The sequence below is a fragment of the Felis catus genome, chromosome B2 (assembly GCF_018350175.1).
Source record: "Felis catus isolate Fca126 chromosome B2, F.catus_Fca126_mat1.0, whole genome shotgun sequence".
NCBI lineage: Eukaryota > Metazoa > Chordata > Mammalia > Carnivora > Felidae > Felis > Felis catus.
The window spans coordinates 6,760,360-6,771,800 of NC_058372.1; positions in this window are offsets into that span (position 1 = coordinate 6,760,360).

Here is an 11,441-nt window from a genome sequence, read left to right on the forward strand (position 1 = left end):
TGTTCAAGCCACTCGGTTCGTGGTATTTTGTTATAGCAGTCCAGCAAAGTAAAACAAGGCTTGATATAAGTGCAGCTATTATGGTTGTCTGCTCCCCAGTTTACATACATAAATACACACACACACACATGTGCGTGCACACACACACAGGTATAAATGTAATATATATAGTATGTTATATAATATGTGACATATACTTTTATATGCAAGGTACCTTTTAATGCATCTTTAAAAGTTGCTTAGCAAATGTTTAATTTTCATTTGTGAATTAGCAAAGTGAGGTTGATGGGGCGCCTGGGTGGCTCAGTCAGTTAAGCCTCCGACTTTGGCTCAAGCCATGATCTCATGGTGCGTGAGTTCAAGCCCTGCGTCACACCCTGTGCTGATAGCTCAGAGCCTAAAGCCTGCTTCAGATTCTGTGTCTCCCTCTCTCTGTCCCTCCCCCAATCACGATCTCTCTCTCTCTGTCTCTCTCTGTCTCTCTCTCAAAAATAAATAAACCTTAAACAAATTTTTTTAAATGAAAAAAAGAAAGCGAGGTGGAATTTATATCTTCAGACTAGGGGAGAAAAAACAAATAAACATCGTAAAAGTGCATCTAGGAAAAGTTTGAAGCAGCCACAAACACACACTCCAGAATCTGGCCGGATTTCCTGTTGCCTTTGCGTGTATAAGCACATGAGTGTACATTTTTCATAGGAGTGTGTATTACCCAAGACAAAAAAGCAACTCTGGGGCTTCTGGTCCTTTGAACTTTGGTAACTGTTGCCTATAGTTCAACGTTACCCAACTTACTTGTTTACTGGCATGTGATTTGGTCTGCTACAAAGTATGTGCATACAGCACATGCACGCTCGCATGCATGTGCACATATAAGCAGATGTCCATGCTTGCGCACATGTTTAAAACTTAACATCTTGTCAGGAAACATGCTAATAGTACGGATGCTGGAACAGACTGGGTTTGCACCGTTCCAAATGAGGCTGAAAGTCATAGGGCCATATGCCGCGTTTTTTAGGAATCTCATTTATTACCAGCACACGTCAACACACGTAGAGTGTGTGTAACTGTTATTTTAGTTGCCTTCCCATGAGTTTGTCTTACCAAGATCTGCATGTAGCAGAGGGATCGGTGTGTGTGCTGGGGAGTGGGGAAGTTTAGTGAAGGATGCTTTAGAATGGTCCAGATTAGCGAAGGCTTCTTTAACTTCATCTTTCTTAGCTGTGAGTTTATCATTTCTCCTTTGCCAAATATAGCTACTAAAGGAGTCAATATAAATAACTAGCACGTCGACATCAACAGAAATTCAAGCTAGAAGATAGTAGAGATGTTACACAGAGGAAGTCTATCAAGCCACACTAATTCAGAGTTGGCATTTATTCTAACATGGGCTGGACTATAATTTATTTAGCACAGTTTGTTGAGGCAAAGGGATGTTAAGCAAAATGATAGTGTAATATTTATTATTGGCTAGGTTAGAGGTCTGTCAACCTAGCTTTCTTCTGTCCCTATACAGCAATTACAAAAAACAAAAAACATTTCTATATACATAAATATAATAACTATAAATGTTCCTTGTCCATGTATTAAAACAGGTCTAATAACCAATATTTTCATATTATTTACAATTAGTGGGCCTAAATTTGCTTTTAAATGTCTTATAAATTAAATTTGCACCAATCAAAATGAGCTCTCTCCACCTATTTGAGATTGTGTGACTGTTCGCCTGGCTTCCTATAACTTTGATATGCTATCTTGAGCCATAACCTTTAAAAAATTTTTTAATGTTTTTATTTATTTTTGAGACAGAGAGAGACAGAGCATGAGCGGGTGAGGGGCAGAGAGAGCGGGAGACACAGAATCTGAAGCGGGCTCCAGGCTCCGAGCCGTCAGCACAGAGCCCGACGTAGGGCTCGAACTCACGGAGTGTGAGATCGTGATCTGAGCTAAAGTCGGACGCTCAACCGGCTGAGCCACCCAGGGGCCCCTTGAGCTGTAACCTTTAGAATGTAGACACCAGGGAGCCAGAGAAGATACAACTGCAGAAAGGGGTCACCATTTTGGAGAAAGGAGTTTTCTATCAATTACTGAGGAGTTTTCCATGAGAGGATTCATTTTGTGCGTAATAATTAGAAAATCTGGAACACGAAGATTAAAAAAAAAGAGGAAGAGAAAGAAAACATCATTATCTATAGCAATGCTGTGACAAGAGTGCCTGGTTTTCTTTCTGTTTGGTGTTACTGAAGGACCAACATCCCCAGTGCTTCATATTATCTGAAGAAAAAGTGAAAAATGAACAAGTCATAGATTTTCAGTGCTCTAATGACTTATACTAATGTATTCCTTCATCTAAATACAGATTTCTATTTAAAATTCAGTATGCAGGGGTATTATGAATTCCAGTTTAATGGATTCCAAATAATTGCCCTTTAGAAATGATGAATGGCTGTTTAAATCCACTGATAGGAAGATACTATTTCTTTCCTAACAATAGGCTTTCCACATTAACTGTGTCGTATATGCCTGAAATTAGTTTATTAATTTTTTATTGATATGCAAAATCCAAACTGATGACAGATGGAAATAACCCTTTGCTGAGAGCCCCCAACATTCCCCCGAAAATGTCTGTTGTTATTCTTGTGGGTGAAAAAGGAGAGAGGAGGCTATCCCACTTCGAAAGGAAGGCAGGGCCCTGAAGTGTGGATGATGCCAAAGCCCTCTTTCTTTGCTGTTTCCAGGTTGCGTAGCTCAAAAAGATGTGCTTCTAAGGTGGACCTAATGACCAGCGGTCTCCAAACCCCGCAAAGACAAAGCGTTTTGAAATTCTTGGCTGTTATTGGACGATGACTTCAAGAAAGACATCCAGGACTTGTCCATCACTTTGAAAGGCCGCCGAAGCAAGAAAGACAGAACTATTAAAAATACATTATTCATTGCCCTTATGTAGCATTGACCTAGGGTTTTATTTTTTATTTTATCCCTGATCAGAATGGATGCCTTTCCACACTAGTCAAAAAATAATAATAATAATAATAATACTCTGAAGGCCATGGCCAGAGGAGAAGCAATAAACACCACGCTATGTTGAAGTAAGAGGTATATTCATTATCGGAGTGTCAATGTTCCCTGTATTCATACACAATTAATATATACTATCCATCTTGTTATATACGGTGATGTGTTCAATTAAGAAAAAAGTATCTATCCATACAGAAAAAGGAAAATAATTCTCAGCCTTTTCTGAACTGAGTCAAATAAATGGCGCAACGCAAAAATTAAAACAAGTACTTTTCAGTCTATTGATAAGAAGTGCACCCACCACCTTGGATTTTCTGCCTCTTAACCTTTCTTGAAAATTCTGTGGGAAAATCTATGCTCTTCACAAAGTGGAAAAACACAATAATCTTCTATGGGAACCAAAATACACTTGAATTTATACGATCCTTTGTTCCCTGCTGTTAGATTTACAAACCCATTGTTCTTAGTGCCGTATTTATATTTTTAGAACGGTTCGTGAATGGCGTACATATAATACATATGGAAAACTCTATTTGTGCGCGTAAACACAGTAAATACAAGCAAAGTGCCATGACGCAGAGATTTCCAGTCTGTGCTGCCCAGCCCACCATCCAGGAAGACACGGATTACTAAGGAAAAACTCTCAGATTTCCCATTTTACCTCTGCCATCGACGTTAGTAAAACTTGCTCGTTTGTCCCTGTAAGAAATGCGAGGAACATGGAAACAGATGCATTTCTTTGTGAGTGAATCACACCGTTTCTTCTTTTCCCTCAATCTTCTCTAACCAGGAATCAGAGACGGACAGGCAGAGAGAGAATAAATACTTGCCCGTATCAGGGACTAAAAATACGGTGGAAAGGGTGAAATCGTGTCTTTGTTCTTTCAGTGCACTCGTGTCTAAAACCCTGAGCTCCCGCTACCGGAGATTTTTCTTTTTCTCTAGCGGAGGGGTGACTGCTCCCTTTCTCCAGGCCTTTTCGGGTTTTCTCCAGGGTCTGCTGTCTCTCTGTACACCGTCGGGGCACAGAGAAGAATGGCTTTTCTGTCTGCCTGCCTGCCTGCATATTCCACCCAAGCTCCATTCAGCCAGCCTTTCAGATCTGCTAACTGCTGCTGTACAACTTTGCTTTTATGCTCGACTGACAGGGGTTTTCTGAAGCCAGACGGTTTCTGAAAAGAGGGTCTATCTGCATAAACAATGCCATGTGATGAGGTCTGCTGGAAACAAAATCAAAATTCACTCAAGCAAATCTTCCTGATCAACTCTTTTTTTTCTCCCCCTGCAACTAACACCTCCTATAGTTACCATCTGTATGCTAAAATGCGGCTGAGAGCTCGAGCCATTCTTTTCCTCCTTTTCCTATGTGTCCGGCTTTATTAAACGAGACAAAAATATATCTTATTTTCTGCGTTGGTCTGAACAGAATCCATAAATAGACTATGGTATGTGGAATGAAGAATGCATTGTGTGTTAAATGAGGGCAGGAGGCCAGCTATGCATCAGCTAGCCAGAGCCTTCCATTAGATTTGTCATGGGAGCCTCATCAGAATGCACATCGAAGCCCAGAGCTACCCATCCCTGGGCTCTGTGATTGCAGGTCACCAAAGGCAGAGCTGCCCCGGCGCTCGGGATCACCTAGGATAACGGACATCTCGGCTCACTTTGGCTCTTCTCTGAGCGTACTACCCGCAGAAATAGACCAGATTAGGATATCACGCTTAAAACAGTCTGGAGCAAGCAGTTCAAAGAAGGCTGCATAAACAAAATGAAGAAGAACATTATTAAATCAGTCACATCAATAGGAAACCATGCCTGGCTTTTCAAACATCGTTTCGAAGCAAATCCAGTGTTAAAGGCGGGGGGGTCCTTCGGGGCAATGCTAAGATTTTTGCACTTAATAAAAATCCCGAAGTTACAAATGTATGCTTAGGCAAACGGTGAACGCCAAGACCCCCTCATCCGAAAAGAAGGAGCAATTTGGCTTGAATCTTGCTTTCCCTTTTTTGGAGACAGTGAACATTATAACCTAGTAGATAAAGCACAAAAGCAGACTTTCTTCCAACATATTTTTCTCCTGTTTTCCTTCGTCTAGTATCAAACGCAATCCAGTGTTTTACTGGTCTGGATTGCCCAATCTAGAGCGTGTGTTTTCTCTCCTTCAAAATGTCATAATTGTGACATTTCATGGGACTTCATAGGAAATATTATTTTCCATAAAAGGATATAAGTCTTCTTGGAGAAATTGCTGATTTCCATCTGAGGCAGGAAAATACAAAATAATTTTGTATTTTGTTACACGAGAAAAGGAGATCATTCTCTATCAGAAGACTTCACAGCCAGTCTGGATAAACTCTCACCAGCTAAAATGGAACAATTTAACCATCAGTAGAAACAACACCTGCCTTGGCTAGAAAATCAAATATGCCTAAATTTACGAAAATGATATTTTTGAAAAAAAAAAAAAAAACCTCACTGGTTGCTTTGGGTGCTACGAAACCATTTCATGACTACACGAATTGGTAAATACACGGAAAGAGGCAAAAGCAATTAGCCGGCTTTTCCTTTGTAAAGGGTACTGGAGAGCCAAAGAGTTGATAGCAGGAAGCTTCTCCTTATAGAAATAATGAACTTTCAGCATCTCCGTGTCATGAGCCTGTATGCGACAGCGGGTCTGGCACAGATCACGGGTTGTTGAAAGCCCCACCTGCCTACACACTTCACACTTGCCACCTTTGAGGTTGTCTCTTCAAAATCCACCAGTAAAAGCAAAACTGAACTTGAATCTTACCAGGCCTATAAATAGAAGAGAGGCCAGGTTCAGAGAAGATGGCAAATAAAACCACAGAGATCAAATCAGTTCAATTCAGGATTTGGAAAGCCCCACAAGACAAATGCTCTGGATTCTTCAACAAAAGAACTCACCAAGTAGAGCCAAATGGGTTAAAAGAAACCTAGCAGGCATTACCTCTTCACACTGTGGATCCCAATTCAAATGTGTCTATTAATTAATTAATAAATTAAACAACTAAATGGGAATAAGAATGAAAGTAAATTGTAAGATAATTGGGGAACAGTGAACTTGACTAGATATTTGATGATATTAAGAAAGTGTGATTAAGGTATTGTGCCTTTAAAAATCAGTCCTTAAGTATTAGAGAAATTTACAGATGAAATATTTACCAATGAAATGATATTCCATCTTGGATTAGCTTCAAAGAATAATCCAGAGGGAAGGAAGGTCGTGCTGAAGGGCAGTAGAGATGAAACAAAATTGGCTATGAACTAATAACTATGGAAGATGGGCTATGACTAAACCAAGTGGATTGTACTATTTTCTCTTCTTTTGTATATGCTTAAAATTTTTCATGATGAAAGCTTTAAGAAAAGAATATTAAGGCTCACTCAGAGATGACCTACAAAAACAGGTGCTATTTTCCTCACCAAAATTTCCACAAATAAATCCTACAATTAAGCTGGGGGGCTAGGTTAGAAATGGGGAGAAGTAAATGATCTAGGCAAATATTTGCCAAACTTTGAAACACCGAGAATTTATAGCATATACAAGAGAACAATAAATAAATAAAATGCCACCAAAAAAAAAACCCCACCACTTTAGGTTCTAAAAACAATACCCTCCAAAAAAAATGGCCAAATTTTGTAAGCAAAGTGTTTGCTAATAATCTATTAATTATCTATTTATTGACTTAAAGCATTCAATTAGAACTGTTATAACTGTGGGGAAAAAAACTAACCGTATTAAAATGTAAAAGCCCACTTAATCTAAGAGTGTAGGAACTTCTTTTTTATTCATAAATATCATCTTTAGGATTTTATGCATACTAAGACCTGTCATTTTTACATTCTCTGGGCATACATACTTCTTTTGGCTTTCAAAAGCTTATTTGTGTATATAGTTGCATTTTTCTCACCCAGAAGACTATAAAACTTAGATTAAAATGCCTCTAAATTGAATTAACTCTATTTTTAAGAAATAAGCATTTCTCTATAAGAACTATAACCATGTAATAATGATAACTAATATTCATTAAATGCTTTACAAACCATCTTACCTCATTTAATCATCCCAACAGCGTGATGAATTAGGTATGTGGGGAGACAATTCTCCATGGGTCACTCCCACATCTGCACATCTTTCAAGCAGAGTCACTGACAGCCCTTTGTGAAGGTCTGTCTTTTGGGGGATGTTTGCACAGAGAACAGCTTTGGAAGAGCAAGACTGTGTCTTCCTTTTGGATCAAGGGACGTATTTGTTTGCTGTCTAGTATGCTAATGATAATGTCTCTCTCTGGAGCAAAGGTCATACAGCTTTGCTGACAGCCCCTTAGAATGTATTGAGGTTTCCTAAGCTCAGGGTCCCTTAGCTGTGACACAAACCCACTGTAGGCACAGCATCACCTGGGCCCCTCTGAGTCACTTCTGTGAGACCCAGGAGCATGGGAAACAAATGGGAACATAAAGTTTTTTGTCTCTGACCCAAGAGTCTCATGTCTTCAGCCAACATTCATTAAACTGTAGCAGGTTAACTCTAAGCTGGAGAAGGAAGATTAAAGGGGTCCCCCAAACTCATATTGGGCTTTGGGTGAACAGAAAGCATTAGATATTCATTTGGTTGAGCCACAAGCAGCCAATTTGCCTTACTTACTGGCACAGAGGTATTCTCTCCCTCCATGGCTTCTGATCACCTTCCCCTTAGCTTTCTGACCTTAATTCTTTAAGGAAAAAAAATGACCAAGCGTTGGGCACAAGGTTTCCTGTCTCCAATGGGGACTAAGTATGAGATGAGTTTGAATATTCTGGGGAACTCTATGGAAATGAAGAACTCAAGGTTTTGTGGATCCACGAGATATAGGCCCCAAAATCAAACTCACCATCTGCCCCTAGTCTCTGAGGGAACCAGATTCATCTGATGTGGTTTGAGAAGAGATCACAGTGAAGTTGAGACAATAATGTAATCTTATGAGTGAATCCTTTGAGATTCACTGTACCAGAAAGGACATGAAGTCACTGCTTTAGACTGAGCACGAAGTCAAGAATTCTACATTTCTGCTGCAAAGCCCACCACGTAATACCAAATGAGTGATGCCTACCAGAAGTTGACCCATCTGTCTCACGGTGAAAGAGCTAAATCACATGAGCCACCGTTCACACCCCATCCTGGCAACGTTGCAACATCTTACCTTTGACCCCTATAAAGGCTATCAGTGGCATTCACCACTGTTGACACTCCAATCAGCCAACTCCAGCCAACCACTGTGGCCTTTGAAACTGATCTGTGTCATGCTTTAGGCTTTCTGGGCCATTCACAGTGTAAGTATGCACCTTTTGTCACAAAAGCAACTAATCAGTAGGCTGACAGTCAAAACCTATGATGGGCTTTCAATGCTCTGTATAATTTTCAGGGATCTACTATTTACAGATTTTATTGAGCAGTGGAACAGCCTCATCAAAAATTGACGTGAAAATATTTTTGTCTCCCTCCCTCATCACAATCCTGGACCACACACAATGGTATGGAAATGTGGTCATTGAGCATAACTGTCTTTGGAAAGGCATGATCATCTCTTGGCTGCTTCTTAGGTAATGATCAGGATGAAAGGGGTTGGAGAGACCTATTTTGAAAAGTCAGGATTCTGCCTTGACCATCCTGGGCATAACGTGTCTCTCTTTCTGCAATACCAGATCAGCCTGATGGACACACTCTCCAAGTGGAATCCTGGGCATAAGGGACCTAGGAGATTCAAACTTAATCCTGGTTAAGTTTTATAAAGATGCTTTCATCCCTCTTTCGCTACCCCTTCAAATGACAGGTTTGAGTGTGAATTGAGAAATAGGTGGAAAAAAAGGTGATAGGCGGTGTAATGGAATGCTCCATTTCTGTGTCAATAGAGACAGGGAGAGCCATAACCCCGCAGCATGGTGGGGAACACCTCAGATCTGGAAGGTAAGGGAACAGAAGGCCATTAGCAATCTCCTGTATTTCAGAAATGCCCCTGGAGCCTTGCTTGTGAAGGAAGATGCCTTGATATGGCTCCTCTAAATTGTTGTACATCCCTCAAGTTTAACTGATTTATGGATCTATCATCCCCCATGAGAAGATTTTGACCATGATTCAACTGCTGTTCCTTTTAACCTCCCTGAGACTCTATTGGAAAAAGCAAATGGCCTCAGTTTTTGCTCCTCCCATGCAAAACACCTCCAGATGTCTCTGTTCACCCTCCCTTGCCACTCTCAGTCGTTACACGGGCAGATAAAGGCTGCCTGGATATTGCCTTGAATAAATAGAACAGATTGGATGCATTGCCTTCAAAAATAGACTCAATTATTTGAATAGAATTAGGAATCTTAAGTCCCAGCAGCTAGCTAGGAGACTATCTTGGGGACTCCTTCACCTGTGTCCCCTGAATGATGTAGGTCCCATGTTGGGGACCCCAACAATTATAAACAACACTTTCTTTCCAGACCCACCATGTGTGTCCTTTAGATCATATGGCATGTGTAAGAACAATACACTAATTTGCCTCCCTCCCAAGACTACAATGTTTGTCAGCCATTTGTAAAAGTGACTATGAAATCTGTCCTTCCCTGACTTTAGTGAAATTGATCAATTATACTTCCTTGGCCCTGGAAGGAATACAGATCAGCCTCAATTCATTGGTGAGGCTTTTTTCTTTTTATAAGATGCATAGACTTGCAGTAAAGGCAGTCTGTGCAATCACTAATGCATCCCACCAAACCTGGATTATTGCCTTAGATTTAAGGAAAGGTTAATTCAGAAACTTTAGAAGAAACTCCCCTGTCTTTCTCCCATCCAAGTACTGACCAGACCCAACCCTGCTTAGCTTCTGAGATCCGATGACATCTGGAGCCTTCAGGGTTGTATGGCCATAGACCCTTATTTTTCTATGGTTTCTGATGGTTCCCGGGATTTATTCAGCTGGTTGGTTCTAAGACCACTACTGCGGGCTGTGGTTACAGTCAGTACAGAATTGGCTTCATCCTGCTTCTTGGAGTCCTGTTAATAGTAGTCTTAATTCAATGCTGTATAGACAAACTGAACAGACGTGGTCCCAGACTTTGTCAGTCAGACTAATCAGAGACTGAATGATGTACTTGTGGGAAAAATTTCCAGAAGCCAAAGCAGTGTAGCAATGAGAAGTAGATATTTGGGAAGAGCAGGGGGAAATGTGGTAAATAAATGTTAGACTCCCAGACCAGCACACAAGTGTTTGTTAGACTCTGACCATGATTGAAATAAGATAGTTCATATTTTTCTTGAAATAGTTTTCTGACTTTTTTGTCGGATGCATACAAACACAGATACACAAGGTTTATTTCAGCTACAGCGTATGTTAAATAGACTTTGAATGTGATGCTTGAAAGCATCGGCTTGAAAGCTGACCACAACTTACTGTACTTGTTTTTCTATGAAACCTTTCCAATTGCACGCACCAAGGCAGGTACTTTGGAGCTCTGTCGCACTACAGGACTCAATACGCAGATAAGAGAGGTCATGTAGACTTGGCCATGGTTCTGAGTGTCTCTAGAAATCTCAAAGAGGAAAAAGGGAACTCATCCCAGAGAAACACTTCACTCTTTAGTGTTTTAGAAAACCCCCTCTCCAGCATGTACTAGCCATCAACATATACAAATTTAATGGTTATTGGGGCTCTGTATTTTAAAATTAGCAAAACAGGGGTGTCTGGGTGGCTTAGGCAATGAAGCATCCAACTTTGGCTCAGGTCATGATCTCATGGTTCGTGGTGTTGAGCCCCAAGTTAGATTCTGTGCTGACAGCTCGGAGCCTGGACCTATTTCAGATTCTGTGTCTCAGTCTCTGTCCCTCCCCGACTCGTGCTCTCTCTCTCTCTCTCTCTCATTCTGTCTCTCAAAATAAATAAATAAACCTTAAAGTTAACAAAAGTTTACCAGAGTGGAAGTCCGATAGAACGTACAATTAGAGAAAAACCAGAGAGGTCTTTAAAAAAATAGTAATTGCTTTAACTGAAGATTATTTCTAAAATTCTATTTAAACTATAATTTTTTCTCCCTCATGATAGAAAATTCCATATTGGAAGTAGGTTTCAAGGCTAAGTAGTTATTACTATTTTTACTGGAACAAAATCTTTAATATGACACTGAAAGAAATTAATAATAAAGGAAGGTAAGATGTTAACTTTAGTGGTTCTGAAACAAGATCAGAATAATGAGCATATCCTCAGAGAGGAAATAACATGCGCAGATTGATATTTTAATTACCTCGACATGTTAGCCTATTGCCACTTTAAAAAATAATTTTCCTGAAGTGCTCAGACAGTCCTTCTTAACTTTCTTTCTTTGAGGTGAACGGCAAGGGGGCTTTTCACGACTCGCTTCCCAGAAAAATTCACATAGTAAGTGTT